This window comes from Solanum pennellii, chromosome 4 (genome assembly GCF_001406875.1).
Source record: "Solanum pennellii chromosome 4, SPENNV200".
In the NCBI taxonomy this organism is placed as follows: Eukaryota; Viridiplantae; Streptophyta; class Magnoliopsida; order Solanales; family Solanaceae; genus Solanum; species Solanum pennellii.
The window spans coordinates 44,828,277-44,845,619 of NC_028640.1; the positions used below are offsets into that span (position 1 = coordinate 44,828,277).

The window sequence follows — 17,343 nt, forward strand, 5'->3', positions numbered from 1 at the left end:
TTTTGCACCATCGTCACTAGACTTAGTCTTATCATCTACGACACAAGCATTGTTTGTTAAGTTATCTTGAACACCTTAACCCTTGCACCACAACTCAATTGAAGAAGCCCAAGCTGAATAGTTTGAACTTCCCATTAATGGTTTAGAAGTGATTGTAAGGCTTGAACTTCCAATCCCTATATTTTTGGAGCCAAAAACATCACACCCAAAAGACATATTTTTTTGTCTTGAAAAGAGTAAGAAACTTGCTGGAAACTATTGGAATCTACCTACTGTATCCTAAAAGTTATGATTTCGTCAGAAGCATGCCGAAAATTGCATGAAAATCACCGGAACCCTAAATCCGATGTTCGAATTCAGAGAAAATAGCCCAGGTTCTGGTCGAAAATACTTGGCGACCCAAGAAAAAAGATAGTTCGAAAAAATGATCGGAGCAGCACTCACGCGCCGACACGTGAGCAGATCTCGTCGGAAAGTTTCCACCTCTGATCGGCACATGGGGGCGCGTGGGAGGGTATTTTCTGGTGGGTCTAGCTGGGGTTTGGTCGCTTGCGCTACCCAAGCCACGTGACGGCGTTTTCTTTTGCACAACACCTTCAGAATGAAAGATTACACAAATCAGTCCCACCATTTTCACCGAAATATGACACTGATGACTTGAGATTCTCACCAATGTCACTACTACAAAAATGAACTTTAGCGATAATTATTTTGCGGCAATAAGCAAAGTGCCGCTAATATATTCATGTGAAGCAAAATATTAACGGCTAATGTTTAATGGTCAATAATAGCAACTCCAAGAAATAGCTGCTAAAAGATTCTTTTTATTTTCAAAAAAAAAAGAACTCCCGCTCTTTCTTTAATTTTCCCCCCATTCTCCATTTTCTGGAAAAAAAGAAGAACTCTCATCAATAAGGAATATATTAATAAAAAAAACCTCTACACCCTTCTAATAATGAAAATATGCCTAAAAAATCCCCCAACGTCCAACAACATAAATTCATAGCAGCAGCGACATTCCAACTGCGTATCCTGAATCAAGCATCTACTCATCGCAGAGACTACGTCCATGAACAATGAAACTCTCAGGTTTGTTGGTCGCACTCCTCTCCACTCCTGTGTTTCTATCATGTTTCTATTGCGCTGTCATTGAGAATTTAGCCCTATAGTTTATGTTCATTATATTAACGTATTAACTTGGAAGAAAAAATGGAAAATAAATTTGATGAGTTGATCGATATTTAGGTAATATTTGTGATTTCCAAGTGATTTGAAATTTCTAAAAGTATCATTTTTGTGTTTGTGATATATTGCTGCTACAATTTTGAATCAATTCCTCTGTTAATCGATTAAGGTGTTTGGATGTTATACTAAGGCTAGCGCTTGTTAATATATTAAGGCGGGTGACTTTCAGATTATAAAGCAGAATGAGCCTTCGAGGAGACTGATAGAACACACTAGAATATTTACAATAAAATTCATAAACAATCTCTCTTAATTGAATTATATTAAAAGCATGTTTTGTTATGTTTTTGAGTATACCTTTAGTTTTTGGACGTGTGGCTTACATATTTTTTGTAATTTAGTCCCAAACCTAGTGTTTGTGTTCCTTTTTTCTTCTCGCCTAGTAAGGAATGCTTGGAATTATTTTTTTCATAAGTAAACATTTTATTTACAAAGTGATCATTATGAACCAGTCCTAATATTGAGCCTCGCCTATGTATCTTGTCACGACCCAGATTCTGAAATCCGGATCGCAACCCGCGTCGTTGACCTCTTAGAGGTCGTAGACAAGTCTCATCTTGCATTCATCATATTCATCTAGTTAATTTTGCAGAAAATTTAAAAGTTTTTAATATATTAATGAGTATTCATTGCATTCATATAATTATTAACTAGATACATCATATACTAAGCTCAACATAAGAGAACAACCATCTAACATAAAAAATAAATTCGAAACTGAAGATGAATATATCATAAATAGTTTGTCAAACATGGCCTTATCACAATGCTTCGAAATGAAGGTGAGGAAGAAACTCTAGGGACAACATCCACTAGCTATGTCTAAAACTAAGGCTATACCCATTAATTGGTTATTAACCCTATTTATATACATTGAGGCATATATTCATACTCCAATATTGGCACAAGCCTTAGTCTATTTTTCAGTCTTTTTCTTCTTTTTTGTAATGTAGTTCAATAATTCTTTTGATCCTGTGTTTTACTTACAAGTGCAATGATTCATTGTAGTCCCATATCCATAATGAATTATCTACAGTAATACAAGGACTAAGGAATGATTTCCCTACCTTATAGTGAGTCATTTTTTACACTATATATTCATTACCTTTGTTAAGCAATTCTCTATTGATCATGCAATTGATTTCATTACTTTCATGTTTGATATATTATAAATTTCATACGCACGAGACTTTGCAATCGTTGATGTAACATTAAGACATCTCAAGTGAGGGCCCAACATATGGGACATCAACCCAAGGGCCTTCTTTAGCAAACACAGAGTTTGCTTCATTCGCTCATTCGTACTTCGCATTATTCATTTCATTCTTTCGTAGGCTGATGTAAACACCAGCTATACTTAGGATGAAGTTTAAGACTCTCATCGGGATCATGAAGTGCAATGACCAGGAATGACCTAATGTCATTACTTGAATCTGATTTCACCTCCTGATTGTCTTGCACAAACACCTTCTGTATCGTTCATTTCATTATCTTTCATAGGCTGGCCTCATTCTTTATTTAGGAACTTTAACCTTAACCGACACAGATCATGTGAACATCATAAATCCAGTGTCTTCTCCACACCGAAAAGAGGTGGAATCACCGGCCAAAGTGACCCAAACATGCTAGCGTATATAGGGAGTCGAACCCTGCTAGGCATTATAGGTTCAAAGACTACGAGATATAAGGAGATCCATACCCGGCATGCCAGACATTCTCATCTCATGAGATTTACGTAAACTTCCGCCCTTCCCAAAAGAAGGCATCACCTCTCCATTACATTCAACTCATACTTCATGGAAGCTGGCTTCTAGTATGAGGACATCATACCTCAATAGATGATTTCTCATCTCATCATTAGTATTAAGTATACGTTAATCTCAATACTTTCGTTAGAGTGTTCATAGAGACTGGTGTCTTCTTTAGATTTACACTCTCATAGGTGAGTACATTTTGGTAACATTTACTTTGGATCATTTGAGATTACTCTCATATTTCACATTAGCCTCTTATAATGTTTTCATCACATTAATTAACATAAGTACATCTTCTTTTCGTAATTACTCACCCCTTTACGTGAATGTCCATTTCTTCTTTATCTTCTAGTGTTGACTCAAGCATTATGGAGGCTTGCTTCTAGATTGAGATTTACTTACTCTATTGATGACTGGTCATCCTTAATATAAATTGATGAAATGTAAATTTTCCTTACATATCATCCTTTGGTGTTAATGAGACTGGCACACACCTTCTAACACCTTCATACGTGAGTATTCTTTTAACATAACAGCTTAGGTGTAAGTGAGACTTGTCTCACTTCCTTTAACACCCCATTCTATTCACTTACTTACATTAGACCCTTTTAATTATGTTATAACTCATGTTACTTACTTTAGTGTAGTAGATCCATATCATCGTTTATGGACGATGAGAACTTCATTCAATGAGTTTCATGAGTTCATATGTCATTCTTTTAGAACATGTTGGGAGTTGTCTCAATGAGTGTCATGCCCTTGGTTATGGATTCATTGATATTACTTTATAAGTGCTTATATTATCATTTGATGCTCTAATTACACAAGATTTAGCATATGATTAGTATAGGCTCAAGATTTGGGATGTTAGACTAGCAAATTCATTCTTATTGGCATAAGCCAAATTTAAATATGTTCATATTTAATTTTCCATATGTATGAACCATTACAAAATCTTTTAATTATTTACATAACTTTCTAGCCATTAGCATATACTAATTTTGACAAATAGAGTTAGCCAATTTTATTGGAACCATATAGCCAATTAATTTAAGATATGATTTCATAGAGGCCTTGTTAAGCAAATTTTTGTTCATGACTTTAGAGTAACGTTTTTAAGTCGTAATGGACAGCATCATATTAACATTTTATGACTTTAACATCTTCATAACATCATATTAACAGCAAGTATGCACAAAAAACCGTAACATCTTCATACATAAAATTTTACTACATATCTTCAACATAGTATCATTCTTTTAATTCGCATAATAACACTTAGCATTAAACTAGTCCAATTAATAGGTTCATCCAATCATTATTTAATCAAAAACCATACACATTAATATCAGCCCGCACCGCATACCATTCAACATTGAAATCGTAACAAGGATACTAGGGAAAAGGAGTTCGACAAGAACAACGGGAAACAACCCTAGCTTTCAAGATCTTTGAATCATTCGAAAGAAAGTTCTCTTGGAGAAATAAGTCCAGTAGAGAAACCCATACCTTATGTATAACTTAATCTACGAAGACCACCTTTAACAAAACCTTAAAGAAACCTTGAAATCGCCCTAGAGAAATCGATAAATTTTTCTGTTTTTCTTTCGTTCATTGCTTGCTGTTTTTGCATCGCCTTTTCTATGAGTTTGAACGTGATTTTTAGGTTAAAGAACTGATATTGAGTTATAAAACGTAGGTTTAATAAGTTAATTTAATAAACTAATTAACCAATTACAAAAGAACCCCTCCTAAGTTGACTAAACATAGGGGAACATAACACTTCGTCAAATCTAGAAATTGGTGTTGACTATGGTTTTAGTCAACATTTTGACTATATATTAATTAATTAAATACTTATTTTAATTAATTTAGGTACATAGGGTAAGTACTAAAGTACCCCTAAGTCATTGGAACCAAAATTAATCCTTTTGGACTCTCCTAGGTTAAGTACTAGGATGTTTCTTGATTTGTAGTAGGTTAGAGTATGAATTTCGTTTTGATCATTTAAACTAGTTAAATAAATTTCTAATTTAATTAATTAGGTGACCTAAGGTAATTACTAAAGTACCCTTAAGTCGTTAGGACCACAACCAATCCTTTGAACCATCCTAGGTTAGGTACTAAGTTGTCTTTTTCTTGTTTTAACCAAAATCTGGAAATTGCTTTGTGATTTTGGTTTTGCCCCTTTAAATTAATTAATTAAGTTGCTAAATTAATTAATTATGTAGACTATGGTAATTACTAAAGTACCTTAAATAGTTAGGATCTTAACTAACTCTTTGGACCATCCTAGGTTAGGTACTCGGTTGTCCCTTTCTTGTCTTAACCGAAATCTAAATATTTCCTTTTTAGTTTCGGTTTTATCCCTTTTAAGTTAATTAATTAATTTGCTAAATTAATTAATTAGGTAACCTATGAGATTACTTAAGTACCCCTGAGTTGTTAGGACCATAATTAACCTTTTGGACCATCCTAGGTTAGGTACTAGGTTGTCTCTTTAACTAGTACTAGGTTAGTGTCAACCCGGTTTTGGTCCTGGGTTGTCGGGTGCACTATTTAGTTATTTTGTTTGGTCCTAGTTTATTTAGATATTTAGGGCAGTAGTTTAGAGTTAAGAATTAGTTAGGAATTTAGGCCCCACATGGAGGGGTCCCTTGTACACGTTTTCCCCCCAACTACCCTAACTGAATTCATTTAGGGTGGTCCCCTCCTTTGGCAACTTCTTCACATATCTTGCACATGGGCTTGCACATGTGTTGGTTGTACTTTCCTAACAAACTATTATTTATGATTCATTTGGGAATACTTACTTATTTTTCCAAGGATCCTCACTATGTTCTTGGGAACTACTTAATTTACATGATCATTTTAAATGGTCATGTGCTGTGGTACTAGGCTTGACACTTGAATGCCTAGTACTTCATGTGTTTGAAATTAAGCTATTGCATTTTAGCCTAGGGTCTTCATTGCATGTACATTTCTTGGTCAATGAATCTTGGATTGGGGTATGACAACCCAAAAATGTATTTTTCTTGTTCATATATAGAAAATTGGCTAATATCTCTTAGCCATTTTGTCTATACTATACCCAATATTTGTCAATATTGGGCATTGGGGTGCCTATAGAGACTTATTGGGCTCTTCATTAGACATATGATTTCCGGAATGTTACATATCTCTTGTATGATTTGCATGACTAGTACATATCCTTCAGTTCTCCTCTCCTGAAAAGCGTTTGAAGCTTTTAATGTAAGGGAAGAATGAGTTTTTTTTCCTGAGATAAAGAGTAAGCTATTTACGTTCTCAAAATTAAAGTAAGTTATTTGAAGGAGGATCTGAAGTTTTCTATAATACCTATAGTTGGACATGTATTGTTAATTTGTTCCCATATCCTTGATAGTGTGTTTCACATCTGTACTTTGTTTCCCTTTTTTCCTAAAAGATACCAGAAGAATAAGTACCAGAGTGTAGCACAAGAAACAAAATTCCCATAAGAATAAGTAGCAAAGAGAAACTGCAGTGGTTTTAATTGTGCAATGCAGGTTTGTGTAACATTTTTGTTTTCGGAAAAAAATGGCACAGTTATGTGCCGAAATTCATGGATTTAGCAAATAATATAATATCATTGTTCTGGTGGATCATTGAAATTTATTTGATATGAGCTGGTAGGTAGCGAATGGTGGATGAATCCCCTCAATTGTACTGGTATGCATGGAAAACTTTCTTTATGTAAGCAAAATGTCTGACCTTTATTTTCAGTTTATTTCTCAAATCAAAGTTTTCATCTTTAATATCTTAATTTGAATGCAGGCTTTGCACTGATTTCTTGGCTTGTGACGTATTCTTTGTGATCTTCTTACTTGTTCTGGCTTGTGCTATTGGTCTCGGAAATTGTTGTTTCTTTCCATGTATTGTTGCTATTCTTATACATTGTAGCTGATAAGGTAATGGTCTCGTAATTTTTCTACTTTCTCTAACTTTATTTTTGTATTCTTTTCTCTACGAGTAATTCGTTCTAGGGGAATCTATATTTGGAGATAGTTCTCTGTCATATAGGTTCATGAAAATGATTGATAATCTTATGTAATTAGTTTGTTGTGGTTCGATCCACTGGAGTGTTGACCCTTATGAATTCCATGTGAAAGTGCTCTGCATTTGCACCTTTTTATCTTAGATGAATTTAATGTAATTTCTTATTCTGTCTGAAGATTGATTGTGTTTTATGATGCCCTTAACACATTCAAGAGCTACAAGGATGGAGCAGATGATAGTCGTGCAATAAAGTAAGGTTTGCATGAGTAACCTATGTGACTAGACTAGGTTAATGTCGTGAAATGTAAATATGACTCTTCCTGTTATTGATAGGTTTACTATGAGGTTTCTTTAAGATTAATTGGGCTGCTCATATCAGCTGATTATGTTGCTGATACATTCAAGCTTCCATTGGTAAACTGGAAACATAGAATTAGGAGTATTAAAGAAGTGGTCGACATAATTTCATTTCCCTGAAGATATATATTTTCCGTTCTCTGAAAGGAGATCCTCGGGATGCTCTTTTCAGAAGAAAATGAAATAAACATTTTAGTTGACTAAGATAATTGGCAACTCAACGGAGTGCTTGGTCTTCATTCTTCATGTCAATAGTGGCAGAATGTCATTATGTCCGGTAATAACGTTGATGTAGAATCATTAGACAAGATAAATCTACTCCATTCCAAGAACATGAGTGGGCTCCGAATTTCAGCAGCTCATTCAGTAGAAGATATTCTCTCTTTCTAAACACACTTGTTAATTCACGATTTACATCAGGTCAGGTTTTCTCCCATTGAATTCTCCTCACAAGCAAACATATTTGGAAATCGTGGATCAAGGAATTTCCTTTTTTCGCATACTATAACTATAGTAGTGTTTGTGCGACATTTTTTAAATGATTCTTTCAATATTTTCTACAGAAAGGAGCAGCCAAAGAAGATGTTGAAAAACTGTCAAAGTACATATTCCAACACAATGATTGTACCGAGAAGAAATGTACTAGTGAGATCCAATGAACATTTGCTAGATTCATGACCCTGTGGGGGGGATATGCATCAAGACATGAAAGCAGAGTTCCCGTAGATGATTCTGTACGTAGCATTGCTTTTGTTTTTCCTCACCTCTGTTACTCTAATATGTTATTTGCTTCTGGAAAATGTGCTTCTATCATGTCCATATACCATGAATACGAATGTTCCATATATCTGTCTACTTATGATGAAGGATATGAACTTTGAGAACTTCCCTGTGGTCACCTTTTTCAGTATCCTTGTACCGACAACTGGCTATATATGAGAGCAACTTGCCCTCTTTGCAAATGCAACATCTTTAGGGCTAGCAGTTTTTGTGGAGGAGTTTAAGAGAGTGTCATCGACAAGACTGAAGGTGTTCGTTGCGAGTTTTCACAGTGTGGCTATGTACATACAACTCTTTATAGCATATATTTAGTCACATAACTGCACCCTTTTTTTAAAAACAAAATTCTTTTACAGACCAGCATTGCATATCTGACATCAATTATGATACTTAGGCTGAAAATGGAATATGCCTAGGCGATTAAAAATTTTCTTGTTAACTCATAAAAAATGTGCGAATGGAGACCACTGGATGATAATTCTGCCAAGGCAATCGTAAGATTTCTTCTTAACGTTATTTTGTAAAACATGAAACAATTAAAAATAAACATTACAAGTGAATAAGACAATTTCAAATTGGATTTATTGTGTATTCTATGAACAGGACATGATAAATGAAAGGATGCACATTAATGAAAGATCTACCAACCATAATAGCGGTCAAGATGGAGTACCACAATCATCAAGGATATCTAGTAATGCTGAAATTGCTCTACCTCATCGTACTACTCATCTTTATCTTTTGGCACTATTCTTTGTGTTTTCCTACTTTGTAAGTATTGTGTTGAATAGTAGAATTCCAAGAGACAAAAGATAGTCAAGAGAGAATGTGAACTCAATTATTTTTGATGTGAGATGTTGTATGCGAAATGGTGAAATGCTATTATAAATCAGTTTCTTGGCTTCGATGTGACCTAATCTTGTTCTAAAAGCTAGCTGAATCTGTCTTGTTTTGCTCGAGTTTATTTGATGTTCGTTTAGTTTCGATTTTGAATGCACTAGTTGTACATTTATGTTTTTTTTGTGAAGAAAAACATTGTATTAATCCCCACAACCAGCCTGTCTTTACATTGTGTTCCTCATAGTTTCCTGCCCAAGAAAGTTGTTTTATATAGCCTGCATTCCTGTTTCACTTGTTCCATAATCCGCCTTGGTGGTGGCATGCTTTTATCCCATAGGAAAGAGTTAATTGCCTTCCATATCCGTCTTGTTGTCAGTACCAGGTCTCTGCAACCTCTACCTATTGTAGATCTATCCAGCCTTCTCCATATTTCCCTGTAATCCAGTTTTCTCATTCTTTTTCAAATTCACTGTAGTAATTCAAGTGTGCTCTTCTTGCAGTTTATCATTTATAATTCCTTGATCTGTAATATCCAGTTGTCATTTTGTCTCAAATGTAAGAGAAGATAGATGACTTATTCATAAATGCATTTAACCAAGCCAAAACAGAACAGTTCGCCTGCAAAAGTTGTAGGGAGATAATGATTTGAATCAGCAAGCATAGGGCTCCTTACTCAAGTTGGTGGCTCTTCAGCTACCAAACAAGTTTATCATTGTACTTACTGTACATGTATTATTGTACACAAAACAATGTTCACTATTTATAAGCACAACAAAGAGAATGAAGATGGTAATGTAGGAACATTTGCATTTATTCTTCTGTTGGTACAACCTGCAAAGACCCACTGTTTACAATTTCTTTCTTCGACCACCTTCATAGAATTTAGATTTTTCTTTTGTTGGGTTTTAAAAAGGTGTGAATGGAAAATGAAGAGTTACGACTTTTATGAAAAGTTTTGACTTTTATGAAAAGTTGCGACTTTTATGAAAAGTTGTGACTTTTATGGAAAGTTGTGACTTTTATGAAAGGTGATGACCTTTCTAAAATATTGTGACTTTTCCAAAGGTTTGTGACCTTTCGTGTAAGGCACAATAAGAACCTTTTCGCACTATCCTTTGTTTTCTATAAATTGAGGGATTTCCTCTCTTTTTAAATAGAATTCATAGACTTCTTCTTCAACTACTAAATCTAGTATTCTAAGTGTACTTTACTGTCATTGAGTGGTTCACTGACACCAGAGTTTTTGGTATCTATACTCTGGTGATTGAGATCATTTTACCCTGGGAGGTCATATTCCAAATCAAACCTCGGATACTAGAGGGAAATAATTTCCTTAAGGGGACACTGTGAGTTCAGTGGACTTCATCTTTTTCCTATTAAAATTTTTCCAGATTCTGGTACGTTTTTCACAAATGTTAGATTTGTGAATTAATTTCAGTTCTTCTATTCTTTTGTTCTTCACTGGTTCATTAAACTTGGTAACTTCGTGCTTTTGCAAAGTTTGTTGGAATCAGTAAGATTCTTTAGACACATATTAACAACAATTATTCTTTAAGAAAAATATTTCATATATTTTTTTAGTTTCTGATTCTAGTTTCGCTACTAGATTAATTTTCTAGTTGTGAAAATGTTCTTAAACTTTGTTGTCTTACAAAGATGTTCAAAGTTTTGTTCTAAGTATGTTTGAAATACAAGATGAACAACACCTTTTTCTGCTGCATATTTTTAAGAAGAGATAGCCAAAATAAATGTGCTCCACTGTTTCTGGTACATCCCCACATAGTTGACATTTATCGTCGTAACAGATCCCCATTCTATAGAGCCTCTGTTTTGTAAGTAATCTTCTATGAAGGGCTAACCAACAAAAAAAGTTGTGCTTAGGAAGAATTCCCTTAGACAAAATTCACCTGCTCCATGTCCACTCTTCTAGCTCGCCTCTTCTCCATGTATACCCGCTTGCTATCGTGTATTTTCCCTCATTACAGCAAATAACTGCTGACAAGCCAACCGCTGACTCAAAAATACAATTCTCTGTTTCTGTGTGCATCAAGATCTCTTTACTCCTCATGTCTACACTTTCACTTACTGCCAATATCTTACCAGCTTCCACCACAACTTCTTCCTTCTTAAGTGAAATAACCTCTAACCCGTAACATCTGATTACAACATTTTCATCTGGAAGAATAGGCTCTTTTTTCTTCATGTTTGATATAAGAACCATTGAGTCCAAGCCTCGCCCTACCAAATAATGTTGTTCGGATCACTTTTTGCTTGGAGGAGACAGATTTGACTGCCTACAAATGCTAAAACATGATGTTGACTGGGAGTTTTGTGCAAAGCATTGCTCTTGTCCAAAGGTTAAGTAGACCTCAATTAGAGCTGGAGTTATTTCTACATCAACATCAGATTTTACGTCCATGCAGAACCCCAAAGTTTCGAGTAAGGGTCATTAAAATTCCGATGTTGATTAAATAGAGACGCTTCACATAGTCCAGCTTCAGAGACTTACAACTACGTGTTGTAAAGATGACCACCTTGGTGCAAGAGGTTGCAAAGCCTAGAGTTCTTCCTTTGATGAGTGTATGGGGTAACAAATGAGCCAGACACTAAAAATATCTCTGAAAGATTGATCACATCTTCCCTTCTTCCGACTTTCAATATCTGAAATACCATCATCGCATGCATACCACAGTGTTGATGCTCGAATAATTAGAGATTCATGCTGAGAATTAGACCGAGCTTGTGCAATCTTTGCTTCTGAACTTTGGTACAGTTTTGGAAAACCATCAAACAGTTGAAAATGAGAAGATGTGTCTTTAGAAAAGATTTCTGAAGACAGCTATTGTCACCAGTCCGTGCCCTTTATGTAGACATGATCCACCCATCGCACCCATATATTATCAGCTTTTTGAGCAATTTTCCACACGTATTTTGCTACAGCAGCCTTGTCCCATATCATACATTCAATAATTTCTAGTCCTCATTCTTTTTGGTCCGACACACCAAGTCACATGCAACTAATGGAGCTATGTTTGTAGTCACTTTTCCAGACCATATGAAATTTCTACATACTTTCAGTATGTCCGTCAAGACTTGTTTTGGCAACACGAATATAAAAGACCAGTGGGATGTACATTTATGTTTCTTCACTATTCAGTCGTATTCTTTGTTGTCTTTTCTTTCGTTCTTGATTTATTTTTGTAGACTTTAATTGTATTAGTTTAATCTCGTAGAATTCCTCTCTGTTCTTGCATAACTTTACTGTTGTCCATGTCTTTTGTATTTCAACGAGTGATGTTGTCAGTTTTCATTAGTTTTTATGGTTTGATAAGGAATTGAGATATCTGCATGTTCAATTTCATCCATGTCGTCATAGGATGCTAAACTTTCAGTTCTCTCCTTATCTGTACATAAGCAAACACACATTAGGATCAAATGAAATTTACAGTTATGTCATTGTTTTTGTTGCATTATTCAAGAAGGTAGTAAAAGGTCTAGGTAGTTGCTTCACCATTATATAAAGTTGTTGTACAAATACTGGAATTATCCGACTAAAGTATGATTTAGAATAATATCCTTACCATTTTCACTTATATTGATCACCAAACAACCTGCCAAAGAGAATGCACAAATTTTGTTGCAGTAGACATGTTGTGTACAACTGCAAACCAAAAATGATCAACTTGCATATTTCTTCTCCACATAATATTGAATTACCTAAATGCTTCTTGTAATTTTTCAGATTAGTCACACTACTTGCAATATTTGCTAGGTAGTGGAGCCTGATTAATTTTAGGTTTTCCTATTTATTCTCTATTTTAGGCTTTCCTATTTATTCTCTATTTATTCTCTGTAACCAAAAATACTCTGATTTTATTAATATAAATATACCTCACCGCCCTGGAAGTTTACTCACGGGGTTTTACCACAAAATATTGGGTTTTCTCTCTCTCTCTCTCTAGATTTCTCATCTCTTTCTCTTGAAAGTTCTTGTGTTCTTCATTCATCTAGTATGTGTGCGTGCATTCGATCCTAACAACTGGTATCAGAGCCAAGGAGATTCAACATGATCACTGAAGATGGATAGTTCGAAGCTTGGAATCGAGAAGTTTGATGGATCCGATTTCAGTTTCTGGAAGATGCAGATTGAAGATTATCTGTACCAGAAAGATCTTCACGAACCGTTGACCGGGGTGAAGCCGGAATCCATGACGGAGGAGAAGTGGAAACTCAAGAATCGCCAGGCTCTAGGGTTGATCCGGTTGACTTTGTCAAGAAACGTGGCGTTCAACATCGTGAAGGAGAAGACTACGTCCGGTCTGTTGAAGGCACTGTCAAACATGTATGAAAAACCATCGGCTATGAACAAGGTATATTTGATGCGTAGATTGTTCAATTTACAGATGTCTGAGAATGGATCCGTTTCTGATCATACAAACGAGTTCAATATGATTGTGAGTCAACTCAATTCTGTGGATATTAATTTCGAAGATATTAAGGCATTGATTTTGATGTCATCTCTGCCCGAGTCTTAAGATACTGTTGTTGCTGCGATTAGCAGTTCCCATGGATCTGAGAAACTGAAGTTTGATGAAATCCGTGATGTTGTTCATAGCAAAAGTATTCACAAACGAGAAGTGGGAGATTCATCGGGCAGTGCTCTCAGCGTTGATCGAAAGGGGAGAAGCAAGACGAAAGGCCAAAATCAACATGGTCGATCAAAATCAAAAAATCGAGGAAAATCACTGAACAGATCAAACGTGACTTGTTGGAACTGTGGAGAAAAAGGACACTTTCGGACGAACTGTACAAAGCCAAAGAAGAAACAGAATCAGAAATTTGGAGATGACAATGATTTTGTAAATTTAGCAGAGGACATTAGGGATGCTCTAATCCTTAATGTGAACAGACCGGTTGAATCATGGATTTTGGATTCTGGTGCATCTTTCCATTCGTCTCCAAGCAAGGAGTTGTTCCAAAATTTCAAATCTGGAAATTTTGGAAAAGTATATCTTGCTGACAATAAAGCCTTAGAGATTGAAGGAAAGGGGGATGTTTGCATAAAGACCACCTCGGGAAACCAGTGGACATTGGAGGATGTCAGATATATTCCTGGGATCAAGAAAAATCTGATCTCTGTTGGTCAGTTGGATAGCACGGGATATGCAGCAGAGTTTGGGAAAGGTTCGTGGAAGATCGTGAAAGGTGCTATGGTAGTAGCTCGTGGCACCAAATCTGGAACCTTGTACACCACTGCAGGGTGTATAAACATGGCCGCTGTTGCTGAAGGTGCTTCCGGTTCATGTCTGTGGCACAACAGACTTGGACACATGAGTACTAAAGGAATGAAGATGCTGGTTGCAAAAGGAGCATTAGAGGGTCTGAAGTCTGTTGATATGGGTCTTTGCGAGAGCTGTGTTATGGGCAAACAGAAAAGAGTAAGCTTCACAAAGACTCCTAGAGAGCCAAAGAAAGTGCGGTTGGAAATGGTCCATACAGATGTTTGGGGACCATCTCCAGTATCATCACTTGGAGGATCCAGATTCTATGTTACCTTCATTGATGATTTCAGCAGGAAGGTATGGGTTTACTTCTTGAAGCATAAGTCAGATGTGTTTGCAACTTTCAAGAAGTGGAAAGCTGAAGTTGAGAATCAGACCGATTTGAAAGTCAAATGCCTAAGGTCTGACAATGGAGGAGAGTATGACAAATCAGAGTTCAAGGCATTCTGTGCAGCTGAGGGAATCAGATTGATGAGAACAGTTCCTGGTAAGGCAAGGCAGAATGGAATTGCTGAGAGGATGAACAGAACATTGAATGAGCGTGCAAGGAGTATGAGGATACACTGTGGGCTGCCCAAAACACTTTGGGCGGATGCTGTGAGCACAGCTGCATACTTGATCAACAGGGGACCATCAGTTCCTTTAGGGTTCAAGATTCCAGAGGAGGTGTGGACAGGAAAAGAACTCAAGTACTCACACTTGAGGACTTTTGGTTGCACTGCTTATGTTCATGTTGATCCAGAAAAGAGAGACAAGCTTGATGCCAAGGCTGTGAAGTGTTACTTCATAGGATATGGTTCTGATTTGTTTGGTTACAGGTTTTGGGATGACAAGAACAGAAAGATCCTGAGACATTGTGACGTGACATTTGATGAGTCTGTCCTGTACAAGGACAGAGAGCAGAAGGTTCTAGAGATTACAAAGCAAGTGGGAGTTGAGGTTGAGTTGGAGAAGAGTAACCCCAGAGATGTCGAAGCAGATACTCAACCAACTCCTACTGAAGAATCTGAAGTGGAGCAAGTTACACCTGAGCAGGTGTTAAGGAGATCATCCAGATCCATCAGGGCACCAGATAGGTATTCACCTTCATTACACTATCTATTGCTGACTGATGAGGGGGAACCAGAGTCTTTTGATGAGGCCCTACAGGTGGAGGATTCGATCAAGTGGGAGCAAGCCATGGATGATGAGATGAGGTCACTTGAGAAGAACGACACATGGGTGTTGACTGAGCTACCTGCAGGGAAGAGAGCTTTGCTGAACAAGTGGGTGTTCAGAATCAAGACTGAACTAGATGGCAAAAGAAGGTTCAAGGCTCGTTTAGTGGTTAAAGGATATTCACAAAGGAAAGGTATTGATTATGCTCAAATATTCTCTCCTGTTGTGAAGTTAACCTCTATTCGAATTCCGTTGAGTATTGTTGCATCGGAAAATTTGCATCTAGATCAAATGGATGTAAAAAAAGCGTTTTTACATGGAGATCTGGACAAAGAGATCTATATGCAGCAACCGGAAGGATTTGTGGTTCCAGGCAAGGAACACATGGTGTGCAAGCTCACCAGGAGCTTGTATGGACTAAAGCAAGCACCAAGGCAGTGGTACAAGAAGTTTGACTCCTTCATGACCAAGAGTGGATTCTGCAAAGCTGAAAAGGATCCTTGTTGTTACTTCAAGAAATACACTGATTCATATGTCTTTCTACTCTTGTATGTGGATGATATGTTGATTGCAGGATCTAGTATGAGGGAGATTAACAATCTGAAGACAAGGTTGTCTGCAGCGTTTGAGATGAAAGATTTGGGTCCAGCAAAGCAGATTTTGGGGATGAAGATTTCTCGGGATAGATCTGCTGGCACTTTAAATCTATCTCAGGAGTTGTACATTGAGAAGGTGCTGAGCAGATTCAGGGTTAATGATGCTAAACCCAGGACTACTCCATTGGCAAATCACTTTAAATTGTCAAAGGAGCAGTCACCCAAGACTGCCGAGGAGCGTGATCACATGGCACTTGTTCCATATGCTTCAGCAGTTGGTAGTTTGATGTATGCTATGGTCTGCACTAGACCTGATATAGCACATGCAGTGGGAGTTGTTAGCAGGTACATGGCGAACCCTGGGAAAGAGCATTGGGAAGCTGTGAAGTGGCTTCTGAGATATCTGAGAGGTACATCCAGTACTTCACTTTGTTTTGGCAAAGGCAAGGTGACTCTACAGGGTTTTGTGGATGCTGATCTTGGTGGGGATGTTGACTCGAGCAAGAGTACATCCGGGTACATTTACACCATAGGTGGAACAGCAGTGAGTTGGATGTCCAGGCTTCAGAAGTGTGTTTCTCTTTCATCTACTGAAGCTGAGTATGTGGCAATAGCTGAAGCTGGGAAAGAGATGATATGGCTGGCAGATTATCTTGAGGAATTGGGCAAGAAGCAGAGCGAGAAGATTCTTTACTCAGATAGCCAGAGTGCCATACAGTTGGTGAAAAATCCAGTCTATCATTCGAAGACAAAGCACATAAGAAGGCGATACCATTTCACTCGCAGGGCAGTGGAGGATGGTGATATGTGCTTGGAGAAGATAGAGGGTGCAAAGAACCCGGCAGACATGTTGACGAAATGTGTTGATGTTGGGAAACTGAGGTTATGTAAAACCTCGGTTGGTCTTCTGTAGTTGTTGCTACAGATTTTGCGGTGCGGTAAAGATGTTGATGATGAAGAGATTTTTTTTTTGAGAATGTATTTTTTGGATGACTGAGTCAGTCTCCAAGTGGGAGAATTGTTAGGTAGTGGAGCCTGATTAATTTTAGGTTTTCCTATTTATTCTCTATTTTATGTTTTCCTATTTATTCTCTATTTTAGGTTTTCCTATTTATTATCTATTTATTCTCTGTATCCAAAAATACTCTGATTTATTAATATAGATATACCTCACCGCCGTGGAAGTTTACTCACGGGGTTTTACCACGAAATATTGGATTTTTACTCTCTCTCTCTAGATTTCTCATCTCTTTCTCTTGAAAGTTCTTGTGTTCTTCATTCATCTAGTGTGTGTGC

General features: G+C 36.7%; 2 pseudogenes; one reads left to right on the top strand and one right to left on the bottom strand.

Annotated features, from left to right (window-relative positions):
- Positions 1-424: 424 nt before the first annotated feature.
- On the top strand, positions 425-8,395 carry LOC107016721 (annotated as a pseudogene).
- Positions 8,396-10,914: 2,519 nt separating this feature from the next.
- Positions 10,915-11,970, bottom strand: LOC107016722 (annotated as a pseudogene).
- Positions 11,971-17,343: the final 5,373 nt, after the last annotated feature.